This window comes from Setaria italica, chromosome IV (assembly GCF_000263155.2).
Source record: "Setaria italica strain Yugu1 chromosome IV, Setaria_italica_v2.0, whole genome shotgun sequence".
NCBI lineage: Eukaryota > Viridiplantae > Streptophyta > Magnoliopsida > Poales > Poaceae > Setaria > Setaria italica.
Window position 1 is genome coordinate 13529495 of NC_028453.1, and position 14526 is coordinate 13544020.

The window sequence follows — 14526 nt, forward strand, 5'->3', positions numbered from 1 at the left end:
CAAGGCGCCTTTCCATGGCGTCGTGCCAGGGAAGCAGGCGACGCCTCTCGGGCAAATCGACCTGCCCGTTATGTTCGGGACCCCTTCCAACTACAGGAAGGAGGTCCTCACCTTTGAGGTGGTGGGGTTCCGCGGAACCTACCATGCCATCTTGGGACGGCCGTGCTACGCAAAGTTCATGGCTATCCCCAACTACACCTACCTCAAGCTCAAGCTGTCGGGGCCCAACGGGGTCATCACCGTCGGCACGACCTTTCAGAAGGCATACGAGTGCAACGTAGAGTGCTGCGAATACGCCGCGGCCATCACCGTCACGAGCGGCTTGGCGGTCCAGCTTGTGGAGGCCACCGAGGATCAGCCCGACTCCAAGCAGCCGAACATCTCCTTTGAGCCCGCTGAAGGTATCAAGGAAGTCCCTCTCGATCCCGGCTGTTCCAACGGAGGGGTTGTGCGGATCAGCGCGGCCCTATCCCCTAAATAGGAAAGCGCGCTCGTTGACTTCCTCCGCACGAACAGCGACGTCTTCGTGTGGAAGCCCTCGGACATGCCTGGCATCCCGAGAGAAGTCGCCGAGCATTCCTTGAACATCAGGGCCGGCTCCAAGCCAGTGAAGCAAGGATTGCGCCGTTTCGACGAGGAAAGGTGCAAGGCCAACGGCGAAGAGCTCCAGAAACTTCTGACGGCCGGGTTCATCAAGGAAGTGCGCCACCCCGAGTGGCTGGCTAATCCTGTCCTTGTACCAAAAAAGAACGGGAAATGGAGGATGTGTGTCGATTATACCGGTCTCAACAAAGCGTGTCCAAAGGACCCGTTTCCTTTACCATGCATAGACCAAATAGTCGACTCAACCGCCGGGTGCGAGACCCTTAGCTTCCTCGATGCATATTCCAGCTACCATCAGATCGCGATGAAAGAGGCCTACCAGCTCGCTACCTCCTTCATCACCCCCTTTGGTCCCTACTGCTACGTTAAGATGCCGTTCGGCCTCAAAAACGTGGGGGCTACCTTCCAGCGATGCATGCTGAAGTGCTTCGGAGACCTCATTGGGTGGACCGTTGAGGCCTACGTTGACGACATCGTGGTTAAATCCAGGAGGGGCGACCAGCTCGTTCCCGACCTAGAACTAGCCTTCGAAAGGCTGAGGGATAAGCGTATTAAGCTCAATCCCGAGAAATGTGTGTTCGGAGTCCCAAGGGGCATGCTATTAGGCTTCATCGTCTCCGTGCGCGGCATCGAAGCAAATCCGGAGAAGATAGCGGCCATCGGCGACATAGGGCCAATCCGGAACATAAAGGGGGTGCAGCGCGTCATGGGATGCTTAGCAGCTCTAAGCCGCTTCATCTCGTGCCTCGGCGAGCGAGGTCTTCCTCTCTATCGGCTCCTAAAGAAGTCTGACCGTTTCGAATGGACCAGCGAGGCCCAGGAGGCACTTGACCGACTCAAGGACCTCCTGACGAAGGCCCCGATCCTAGTCCCGCCCACCGACGGCGAGTCCCTCCTGCTCTACATCGCGGCGACCACCCAGGTGGTTAGCGTGGCCCTGGTGGTGGAACGGGAAGAGGAGGGACACGCTCTCAAGGTGCAACGCCCGGTGTACTTCATCAGCGAAGTCTTGTCCGAATCCAAGACACGTTATCCACAGATCCAGAAGCTCGTCTACGCCATCCTTATCACGAAGAGGAAGCTGCGTCACTACTTGACCTCCCACCCAGTAACGGTCGTTTCATCATTCCCGTTAGGTGAAGTAATCCGGAACCCAAATGCTACGGGGAGAATTGCGAAGTGGGCGCTTGAGCTCATGGACCAGGGTATCACCTACGTCCCCCGCACCACCATCAAGTCCCAGGCACTTGCCGACTTCGCGGCAGAGTGGACGGAGGTTCAAACCCCACCGGCGCCAGAGAAGCAGGAGTACTGGACAATGTACTTCGACGGGTCACTGATGAGGACCTGCGCCGGAGCGGGTCTCGTCTTCATCTCTCCATTGGGCGTGCGCATCAGGTACATGATCCGCCTCTATTTTCCTGCATCCAATAATGTCGCCAAGTACGAAGCCCTCCTCAACGGACTCCGCATCGCCATCGAGCTGGGTATCCGTCAGCTGGACGTCCGGGGCGATTCCCAGTTGGTCGTCGAACAAGTCATGAAGGAGTGGAGCTGCCACGACCCCAAAATGGCACCCTACTGCAATGAGGTCCGTAAGCTCGAAGACAAGTTCGATGGGTTAGAGCTCAACCACGTCGCAAGGCGCTTCAACGAAGCCGCCGACGAGCTGGCGAAGGCGGCGTCCGGCCGAATGACCGTCCCCGACGGCGTTTCCGTCAGCGACCAGTTGAAGCCTTCAATCCGTTATCCAGAGCCGGCAGGGGTCGGTGAAGCACCCCCAGCCCTGGGATCGGGACCCGAGCCAGGGGAGGTCGGCAACGCACCACCTGTCCCGGACCCGAGCACCAGTCCCGAGGGAATCGACGCTGTTTTGCCCGACTCGGCCCCGGGAGCCGATCCGTCCGACCCCGTGGTCATGGAAATCACGGCAGACCCCGCGGTGGGGGCCGACCCCCCGATCGAGTGGAGAGCCCCATACCTCGACTACCTCGTCCGCGACACGCTCCCGGCAGACAAAACAGAGGCCCGTAGGATCGCGCACCGCGCCAAATCCTTCACCGTCATCGACCGGGAGCTCTACAAGAAAAGCCACACTGGGATCCTCCAGCGCTGCATCCCGATCGAACAGGGAAAGGCACTGATCCAGGATATCCACGCCGGAGCTTGTGGTCACCACGCCGCGCCAAGGACCCTCGTTGGCAACGCCTTCCGACAAGGTTTTACTGGCCGACCGCGGTCGCGGATGCTACCCAGGTAGTCCGCACCTGTGAAGGATGCCAGTTCTTTGCCCGCCAGACTCACCTGCCCGCGCAGGCGTTGCAGACCATCCCCATCACGTGGCCGTTTGCGGTCTGGGGGCTGGATCTCGTCGGACCCTTTAAAAAGGCGCCCGGGGGCTTCACCCATCTGCTCGTCGCTGTCGACAAGTTCTCCAAATGGATCGAAGCAAGACTAGTGGCGCAAATCAGGTCCGAGCAGGCGGTACAGTTCTTCACCGACATCATCCACCGCTTCGGGATCCCAAATTCCATCATCACCGACAACGGCACGCAGTTCACCGGGAAGAGATTCCTCCAGTTCTGCGACAACCACCACATCCGAGTGGATTGGGCGGCCGTGGCGCACCCCCGCACGAACGGGCAAGTCGAGCGAGCCAATGGCATGATACTCTAGGGTCTCAAGCCACGGATCTTCGACCGCCTTAAAAAGTTCGGCGGACGGTGGGTTGTGGAGCTTCCCGCAGTCCTTTGGAGCCTGAGAACGACCCCCAGCCGGGCGACGGGGTTCACCCCATTCTTCATGATCTATGGGTCAGAGGCCATCTTGCCCACCGATCTAGAGTACGGGTCGCCGAAGGTCAAGGCATACGACGAACAGGGAAACCAGGCGTCACTCGAGGACGCACAAGATCAACTCGATGAGGCGCGAGACGTAGCCCTACTACACTCGGCTAAATACCAGTAGGCCCTACGGTGTTACCACAGCCGCAAGGTACAAGGCCGAGCCTTCAACGTTGGTGATTTAGTGCTCCGCCTCGACCAGGACAACAGGGGTCGGCACAAGTTGACTCCCCCATGGGAAGGCCCGTTCATCGTCGTGCAAGTGCTACGGCCAGGCACCTACAAGCTGGCAACTCCCGACGGGCAGGTCTTTAGTAACGCCTAGAACATAGAACAGCTAAGGCGCTTTTACCCATAGCTCTTATTTCCAAGTTCTGCATAAGCTTGCCTTCAATTCCGTTTTTTCCTTTAAGCTCAGGGGCATCCGACCCTGGCCTCGTTCCAGGGCCGCATACCCCTCGGGGGCTACCAGTTTTGTTCTTCTGCGAAAAAAGAAACCCCGAGCCGCCTCGGTTCAGGCCTTTTCCTTTAAGCTCAGGGGTATCCGACCCTGGCCTTGCTCCAGGACCGCATACCCCTCAGGGGCTATCAGGGGTTCCGACCCCAGCCGCTTGGCGCCATCTAAAAGAAATGTTTTTTCTTTTTCAAACCAAACACTGCCTTTCTAGACTTTTGGGCGCAAAAAAGAGAAGGATGCGTGAACGGTGCTCAGGCAAGTTTGATCGAACTGCGAAAAAAACCTACGCCCCAGCGGCTACGGCACCTTCGCCCATCAAAACTTACTGACGCACCCGACAACGCATTCTAAGCTTTCGAGCCCAAAGGAACAGCAAAGGGGATCGGGATCTCTCGCACAACGAAGTCATAGAACAGACCCGTATGGCCATCGCAAAACAAGTTCAGGACTGACATAATTACACTTTTGGGCACAAGCCCGGTACAGTTAACTTGACGAGGGGTCGGCAGGAGGGACGGCCTCATCTTCCAGGAGCTTCGCGAGGGCTTCCGCCGGCGCGGACACCGCTGCATCAATCCCATCCAGCTCAGCTTCGGTGTAATCGGCGGCGTACCCTTCACTCATCCCGGCAAAGTTGATGCCAGAATAATGGGAGCCGAAGACCCCGAAGGCTCGCCGCACGCCGATGTGAAGTGCGCCCACGGCGATCTCGCGACGCCGACGGTGTACCCCGAGGACACGAGCCGGCAGAGAGCTCGACCCCTCCTCCGGAACTACGCCAAAGTCGTCGCAGATGACGCGGACCGCATCTCGTAGGACGCCATGCTCGCTGCGCTCCGTGTCGAGGAAACCCTGCAACTTGGCGATTTCGCCTGCAGGAACCACCCAGAAAAGCCCACCAAGTCAAAGAACAGAACACAAATGACACGGGAACGCGAGAACGGAAAAAACCTCACCGTCGGCCCAGGCCTTCAACTCGCGCTCCCGGTCGGCTCCTCGAGACACGGCGGATTGAAGTCCCTGCACTTGCGAGCGAAGGTGACCAGTCTCCGCGCTAAGGGCTTCACGCTCCCCCCTCAGCTGTGCAAGCTCCCCGGCGTCACGGCGGGCCCTCTCAGCGGCAGCTTGAAGCTCCTCGGCGTCGTGGCGGACCCTCTCAGCGATAGCCTGGAACTCCTCGTGGTCGAGGCGGGCTTTCTCAGTGACGGCTTGGAGCTTGGCCTCTGCTCGCCGCGCCTCCTCCAACGCCGCCCCCTCACGCCTTTGCAGGTCACGAATGACCCCCTGGGCGGCGGTGACTTGCAGGGACAGGTCCCTGGTACGCTCCCTCTCGGCGTTGAAGCGCTCCCAGAGACCCTGCTGCCGCCGGAGGAAATCAGATTTCCCCCGACTGCCCTCTTGGAGAGCCTGCAAAGCAACGTGCCGTTAGGGAAAAAAGCAAAAGGGAGGTGCTGATCACAAACAGTAGGAGCAACATACCTGGCTGCCAGGGAGGACGGTGTTACCCAGAACCCCCAACGCCGAAGACAGAGCCGCCTGGACGTGGGCAAGGCCGCCCTGCACCGCCTGCCACTTGTGCCACTCAGCGGCGTCGTCCAGCGCGAAGAGATGCCTCGGCGGGTCATCGCGGGATGACCAACGAAGGACGGACCCCCTCCACGCCCTGGGAACGGAGGGAGCCGAGGCCGAGTCAGGGGCTGACCCTGACGCTGCCGTCAAGGTCGGCACCATTGCACTAGAAGCCGCCGGGTCTACCTAAGGCCCCGACACCTGCACGCTCGTCGCCGCCGAGGCCGCCAGCGGTATCCCAGTGGGCCCCTCCGCCTCCGTTGCTGGAGCCACTCCCACGGGGGTGATTAGGGCGGAGGTCCCCGCCTCCGTCACCACTGCCTCCGCCACCGCCGCGCTTTCGGGGGCAGGCGTTCCCTCCGCCTCTGATCTCGCCACGGCTGCGGGGGCTTCCGCCCTACCTCCCGTCGCCGCCGTCCCCTCTGCCTCATCGGCGTTGAGGTCGATCACCTCCCCGGCCTGAGAACCTGGGAGGATCGCGCCCTGCACTATAGGGGCGACCGGGGGGACCAAAGGCGGAGTGGGGTCCGCTCCCCCTCCCGCGACTGACGCCGCCGTCGCTCCGCCAGCCGCCGCCACAGGGGCCACCTCCGCGGAGGGGTCCGTGACCTCACCAGGGACCCCGCCGCTCGCCGCGGGTGGGACCGCGGTCCGCCCCCCGGAGGAGGCCGACAACCGCAGCGCCTTCTTAGGCGCCAGCTGCAGGGCAAGGCCACAGGGAGCAGCGCTGCACATCAATGAACGGATGTCAGCAGAAACGGACGAAAGAAGAGGAGAGGAACGAGGCGCAAGGAAGGCCAACTTACGTCCCTGAAGCACAAGGGCGGAGCGCGCGCTTCGACTCGGAGCCCGACGCCGACCTCGGGGCATCCGGCAGCGGCCGCTTGTCGCCGCTTCGTTGCTCTCCGGTAGAGGGCACGGCGGTGGAGGCAGGCTCCACGGACCTCCGAGGAGCGCCCTGAGCGGACTCCTGGGGAGCGCCCCGTGCCGGCTCCGAAGCTGCGGCGGGGGCAAGCTCTGAAGACCCCCGAGGGGCGCTCCGTGTCGACCCCTGGGGGGCACCCCTTGCCGACCCCTGGGGAGCATCCCGCGCCTGCTCCTCGAAGATGCCCTGCGCCGACCCCTGGGGGGCGTTCCGTGCCAACTCCTGGGGGACGCGCTGTGCTGGCCCCTGAGGCGCAGCCCCAGGGCCTGGTAGAGACGAAGCCCGGGCGGACGCCTCCCCCGCTTCACCTCCCGCGGCCGTCCGCGGGGGTGCCTCCCGAATGGCAAGGGCGCCCGATCGGAGGGAGGAAATCAGCTCCTCCTCTTCATCATCTTCCTCATCTTCATCCTCTTCATCATCATCGTCGTCGTCGTCGTCGTCATCGTCGGACACGACCGACCCCCTCCGCCACCGCTGGAACTCCTTGGCAGCCTTCTTCTGCTTCTTCGCCGTCTCCTTGTCCTTACGGCGCTTCTGCGCCTCGGCAAGGAGACGATTGCGCGTTCGCCGCTCAGCATCTTCCGGCACCGGCGGAAGCGAGTCCACAACCCGGGTTAGTGGGCCCTACAAATGTAAAATAGCTCCGCGTCAGAGTGACAATTGCAGGATACAAAGAAAGGAGGACGACGCCTCAACTCCTTACCAGGTCTATGAAGCCCGCGTCCGGGCGCATCGGCGGGTGCCCGGGAATCGGGTACTCGACGTCCTTGTCCTCCAGCGCCTCCCGAATCCGTTGCCGGATCTCGGAGGCGGTGAGCGCGCCCGTCGCCAAGGCGGTGCCCTCGGTCGGCGCGTCGGGGGTCATGGCGGCAAGCGGCCGGATTCGGAGCATCAGCGGCACCACCCGTCGGGCATGGTACGCTTCGATAACCCCGGCGCCGGTGAGCCCGTTCCTCTTCAGCCGCTCGATGGCCTGCAGCAGGTCGAAGAACCGCTTCTTCTCCTTCTCCACCGGCCCGTACGCCCACACCTCCGGCGCCACGTCGATGGTACGGCCGGTGAAAGCCGGCAGGGGGGAGTCCGGGTAGTTCTTCACGTAGAACCACTGGTTGTGCCACCCCTTGTGGGACGCCGAGGTCTTCATCGCCATGTACTCCTTGGAGCGAGTATGACGAAGGTGGATCCCGGCGCACCCGATCGGCACCGGAGGCGACCGCTGCTGACTCCCAGTTTTCCCCGTCTTCTGGTACAAACTCACTGTGAAAAAGTATTTCCACAGCGAGAAGTTGGGCTCGATGCCCAGGAATCCCTCGCACAGTGCGACGAACGCCGCAATGTGCTGGATCCCATTGGGGTTGAGGTGCTGGAGCTCGAGCCCATAGTAGTGGAGGAGCCCGCGGAAGAAGCGACTCGGGGGAGAAGCGAACCCCCGCTCATGGAAGTGAGCGAAGGAGACGACATAGCCGGAGGGAGGCGTCGGAACTTGCTCCGGCCCCGGCAATTCCCACTCGCCCGCCGCCGTCCTCTCGCAGAGGAGGCCCTTCCGCACCAGGCCCTCGGCGCGCGAGGAGGTGAAATGGGAGATCCCCCAGGAACCCATTGCCGGAGGAGGGGGGAGATCGACGGAGACGGGAAGAAAGGGCGCGGCTTGGAGCGAAGGAAACGAAGCAGGCACGGATGAACTAAGCATGAGGCTGGAAGGCGAGAAGGCTCGAATGCAGAAGGCGGGTGGAACCGGCGCGGCGGGCTCCCGTTTTTATAGGAAAGGTAGCGGAGAAGCCAAATCGACGCCCCTGCCGCTATAAATGCAGCGCCAGGTACGCCCCTGCCACGCCCATTTCCTTTTCGAAAACCGCGCGCACGATCGGCTGTGAAAACATCCTATCCTCCTCGATTCACGGGACGGTGCTCCCCATAACTCCACCTCCCGGATGGCACGCCCACGACGTCCCCCACGTTCGGCCCAGACGCGACGACCGCTCCGTTCCGGCCCAAGGCCCACAGGGAGGTAAGAAAGGGATACGGGGCTAAAAACGCCCCTACGGCCCATTACGGTCCAAAGGTTCGAAAGCTGGCCCGACACGGGTTCGACAGCTGCCTCAGGACATCCCCCGAGCAAGGGGTGAGAAGGGACGGGTCCGCTAGTGGCCAACACCCAGGCGAGCGAAAGCCAAGGGCGTCCCGACCTCACGTTCGAGTCCCATCCGGTATAAAGTTCATGGTTTTTCCACGGGGAAAGGCAACGAGCCCCCAGATCCGGCCGAACGAATCCGGGAACTATATGAACTGGCCGGCGGGAAATTGGAGTGCGCCACCAGCTTGGCCTGAGCCGGACCCCCCCGAACGGGGACCGGGACTCCACTCGAACCTACCCGTTTGTAGCTCAAACGAGCACCACAATTCGTCCAACGAGGATAACGTGGCCCGGCTCAACCCCTCCGTCCTAGCGAACGGACGCTTGAGGGACAACGATCAAAAGTCGACCTGGCCTCCCGACCGGTTTCCTGCAACGCGCGGGGGCTCGGGGGCCAGCATCGCAACCGACGGCCACGCGTGTGGTCACAATTCGTAGGTTCCCCGGCCAAGCTAGGATAAAACAAGCGCGCCATAAAACAGAATCTGCGGCGAAACAGCGAAAGAAGCCTCCGGAGCAGCACTTCTGCTCCACCATAGGCTCGGGGGCTACTGTTGCGGGGAAATATTAATGATCCCCTAAAAGTACCGCTTAAAGGAGCAGACGCGAAGGCCCGGGCCCACCTAAGCATAATCAGAGCTCCGCCTCGCCCGACCGCGGCTTCAGGGTCGGGAGCGCCCGACCTCCCTCCACGAGGCTTCCGCCTCGTCCGACTGCGGCCTCAGGGAAGGAGGCGCCCGACCCCTCGCCACAAGGTTCCGCCTCGTCCGACCCCAAGCACAGGGGTCGGGCTCGCTAGGGCCCCCAAGGCAGGTTTCCCCTCGGATGCGGACCAGGTGGGCAAGATAAACAAAATCCTGTGGGTTCCCCCGTCGGCTTCGCCATAAATGCGCCGCAGGCCTGGCAGAGGGAAGGACGACCGCGCTCCTCACGCAACCCGCCGCAAGTGCCCATGCACGACCACACTATACAAGCTACAGTACTGGCGGCTCACTCCCATTCGCCGCAGGGTACTCATGGCCTACGCCGGTCGGAGCGAAGGAGAGACCGGCCTGTCCTCGGGCCCCGCGTGCCCTCGGATCCCGCGCGTCCGGCAGCAAGGATGTGACGCCCTCTCTCCAGGAGCGATCATCAGAACGGTAGCATCCACCGTCCTCCCCAACAGACACCAGGATAACGACGAAATGCCTTCATCATGACCCGACGCCTACGAGTGCCGAAGGAGCTATCTGTAGGGAGCGACGACAGTTGGCACACGGCCGCCTCCCCCTCCGGCATGCACGCCGGCGCTCGCCAGAGACCGGCGGAGGCGTCGGGCGTCTAGGAACTTGCTCCTCCTTCCTGCCGTATTTTTTACCGTACTACGTTTACACTTTACGGTCCTCTTCACCCGATCCCAGCTGTAACTCCGGCCACCCCCCTTGCGATATAAAAGGAGGAACCCAAGGCCGGAGGAGGGATCGGCTTCTTCTCCCACAAGCCACAGCACACTACTACTCTTCCTGAGAGCACAAGCACGGAGGAGACTTGGGACCAGTCCCTCTCTCGTCGATCTGTAACCCCCTACTACAGAACCCCGTGTGGGCAATACGAGCATCCTCGATACTGGACGTAGGGCTTCCTTTGCCCGAACCAGTCTAAACCCGTGTCTCCCACGCCACCATCTGAAGCCTTACGCGCATAAAAGAAAATTCACTGGTCTAAGTCTTGATCGGCCAATCCTGACAACGACAGAAGTTCAATAAAAAATTTCAAAAGTTATATAAAATCTCTCCCAAAATAAAGATTTGTTTTTACTTTACTTCCATACCCAAAACGAAGAATTGGCCAACAGGCCGACACAGCCAGGTCGGTCTTCCATTCTCCATCGTTCGGTCTAGGAGGCGCCGCTAGAACTCGACGGTACTCCCCAGTCCCAGCGACGCCCGAGCGGCCGAGGCCCTGAGCCTGGCCGCCGGCGTCTTGCCGCTTCCTTGCGACGCCCCGACCGGCGACCTGCCGACAGCCGACGTTGGGAGTGCTGCGCTGCCGCGCAACGCGCAGGCACCCATGCCCCGACGGGCGGCGCCGGCACCGCGGCACTGTAGCATTCCCCAATCGGCAAATCTCCTCAAGTGGACAGGTGATTACTGTGTATTGTCGGAGAATTTTATTGTTGCCTAACTTGTGTTACCGAAATGTGTATTGGAGTATACCCTATTGCATATATGAAATCTTTGGCTAGGCATAATAAAGGTGGTTTATTAAGCAAGTAGAGAGATGGATTTAGTGTAGTGGCCTCAAATTCCTATTGTTAAGTATCAAGACTTGTTAAACTGTCAAAAATTCATCACAACCAGGTAAAATGTAGAACAACATAATGTCACTTGAAAGTGACCAGATATGCAGAGAGGAATAAAAAGAGTAGAAGGGAATGCAGCAATGCATTGCAAAGTAGAACATGCATGCCACCACTAAACATCTGAACGTAACACTCTACTTTCTGTGGACCTGGGCGGATTGGAATTGAATGACGGCAACATGTAGATTGCAACTAATACCAGTGCCGGGACGATCAGTGCGATGATGTGTCCGGAAGCCTCCCATTCCGTGGTCGAGCCAGAAGCGTAGGCTACCAGGAGGCTGACCAAGTCCAGCACAATCATTGTATTCATCACCTTGAGCCACCAATCGTACTTCTGCTGCAGCCACTTGGGTATCAACAAGATGATGACAACAATGGATGCCGCGAAGGAAATGGAGTTACTGTAGAAGAAGGCACGGTAGCGGTGCTTCCTGTTGTCTTGCATGACAGGGTCTCCTGCAGCATGGCCATTGCTATTTTCCTGCCACACCCCCCCTGGTGGGTTTAGGCCAGCCTGATAGGTGACACTAGCAGCCAGAACTCCTAGCAACATCAAGTATTTGCGATAGGCGTGGTCTATTGCATCTTTCTGTTTCTGGCCTTCTGTTTTTCTGGACAGTTCTGAGCCAGCATTTGCTTTGAATTCTCTCCAATATATCAACAACAGTATTATTACTACTGCGAGAACCAGAGCCACCAACACAAAAATATAGATGGATGTTTTCAAATGCTGGGTGCTTCCAGCGGCGTAGGCTCCCATGAGACCAAACAAGCCCGCCGCAGTGCAAACAGATAGAGCATAGCTTCGTATGGCTGGCTTATAGAGATTTGAATTTGCAAGGAGTATAATGAGGGCAATAGATGACATGAAGCTTACTGAGTTGCAGTAGTAGAACGCCCTGTAACGGCGTGGATAGTTGTGAAAGAGAATTGGGTCACCAGCTCCATGCCCGAACTCATCCTCAAGATGGAAACCACTTGGTGGGGTCAATCCAGCTTGGTAGGTGAGAGTTGTGCCCAACACTGCGAAAAGTAGCAACCTCTTGCGCCTCTTGTGCACAGCCATGTCATCGTCGTCTTGCCTCCAGTTATCTTCCGGCATGAAGACAGCGACATGAATTACCACGTAGACTAGCACAGCGCCAGCCAAGGCAATAACATATATGGAGGTGCTTACATCCCGACAGCTCCCAGCAGCATATGCGCCCATGAGGCTGAAAAGGCCCAGTATCATGGCCCTCTTGAGTGCATTCATGTGGCGCTTGAGCTTAGACCTATACTGGACCAAGATGATGACAGCCAAGGACGCAACGAAGGCCGCTGAATTACAGTAGAAGAACACCTTGTAACGTTTGGGGTTGGTGGATAAGAGTATTGGATCACCAGCCTTATGCCCGTCCTTGTTGTCCTGCCAGACAGGGCTGCTTGGTAAGTGACAGTAGCCACGAGGGTGGCAAGCAGTACAACAAGAGAGTAAGCCCTCTCTAGAGGATCAGTTTTATCACTTCCAGTGTCCCTTTGTTGTCCACCCTCTGATGTTGGAGCTGATTCATTTGTTGAGTTTCCTGAATCACTGATCTGTCCACCAACCCTATTTAATTGCACCCATGAAAAGTTAGGATGGAACTAAATATGGCTATAATTTTAGGCAAACAGGTATTTGTTCAGTACCTGTTATTAGTCCTGTCTGACTTTTTCCTTAGACGGTAGATAATCACCTGGATGCAAATGCACGCAATAACTGCACCAGCCAGACCCACCACATAGATGGTAATGTCCATCTCCCGGCAGCTGCCTACAGCATAGGCACCCCCCAGACCAACAAGAGCAATGGTGATGTATGCATAGAGTATGTGGCACCGTACAAGACCAATCTTGAGCATCTTTCTGTCTAGAAGGAGCATGATAATCAGAACGGACGCAGTGAAAGCAACAGTGTTGCAGAAAAAGAACACCCTCAGACGGTGGGAATGGTGTTCCTGCATGATTGGATCTCCTGCACGGTGACCCTCCTGGCTGCTGTCCCAAAAGCCACCTGGGGCGCTCAGCCCAGACATGTAAGTAATGCTGGTCACAAATGTTGCGAGCAGCATTAGGACCTTGCGGTGCCGTCTTTTGAGCAAAGGAATACTACCTTCGTTCTGTGATGGTCTCCTGCGAGACCATGAAGCCAGCAACACATGAAACAACACAGAGACAAAGATAACAGTCACCAGCACCCAGGTGACCGTATCCCGGCCAGTTCCTGCAGCATAGGCCCCCATGAGGCCTAGCAGGTCCAACATCATGACTAACCGCAGTGGAAGAACAAGGATCCAAAATTGTTTCTTCTCATCTTGATTGACAGATGATATTTGCTTCTCATGAATGATGGCAAGGATGAGAATGAGGATGATGAGCACAATGGATGAAGCGAATGCAGTAGCATTGCAGTAGTAGAAAAAAAGGTACCGGTGGTAGTCCGTGGCCCTGATGATGGGCTCACCGGCAAGGTACCCCTGGTTGGTGTCCTCCCAGACTCCCCCTGGAGGATTGAACCCTGCGGCATATGTCATCGCAGCAACTAGAGTGGCCAGGAGCAGGAGGTACTTCTGCAAGTGGTACTCCAATGGTGAATCTTGGGACGCCACGTCCTGGTTAGGCTCCATTTGCTGGGCCACGAAGCACAGAGAGGAGCAATCAAGGTGTGGATGACTCAATGTCAAGCAGGTGCTTGGCTGTGCCTGATGATATATAGCTGTTCTGCACTATGTGTTGGCTTGGCATCATCAATGGAGCCTATAGTACTTATTAGACTTTCATCATGTTATCTTGATTGAAGTTGAAGATGAAGAAGCCCTGATGCATTCTGTATTCTTTAAACACCTTGTGTGAGCTGTCACTCCATATTTAAATATAAGACTATGGTCTTTAAAACCTTTAGTAATTTGGGGGTTAAGATAGTTTAGGATGGGAAAGAGACTTGCATAGTTTATTTGGCTGCGTGAAGTGAACATTTTGATTGTTTATATGACACTCGGTGACTTGGGAGATATATATTCTTGTGCCAAGACTTGACTTAATGGATCCAGATCCTAAGTCTAGATTTTAATCTGCAAGTAGACATGTTTATCCTTTGCATTCTAACTTTGCACTTTGCAAACTGCAGTTGTTCGTACCAGCTACATGGATGCAAGTATTTTTCCCAGAATGCAACTATGGAAATGTTTTCATACTATTTTTTTACAATCCCTATGGCATGCTTAGCCTGCAAGAGATGAGACATGCATTCATTGGTATGTCATAACTAATGGTGATACTGAGTTGTAATGCTTCCAATCATTTACGAAATGTCAGCGTGTGAACTGTCTTACAAGACCAAACCCACCATTTTAGTTTTTGTTTATTGTTAAGACGTTACCTTCCTGTGTGCTTAGCATATTACACGCTAAATATCTGTACACTAGTAGCACCTATGCATAAACAATTTATAATATTAATGATTGAAGTTGGATGGCTGATGCCTTTGTAACAGGCAACTATTCACATCAACACTACTCGGTGGAAGTAACTATTTCATATATCCTTACTTAATCTATATGATTCAGTGGACTTTTCAGTGACTTAATTGTTTTATATGACATTAATTGGTGCATGTTCACCATCCTCACA

The 14526-nt window shown here is 57.3% G+C and overlaps 1 pseudogene; it reads right to left on the reverse strand.

Annotated features, from left to right (window-relative positions):
• Positions 1 to 10868: 10868 nt before the first annotated feature.
• Positions 10869 to 13556, reverse strand: LOC101760146 (annotated as a pseudogene).
• Between the last annotated feature and the right edge of the window lie 970 nt (positions 13557 to 14526).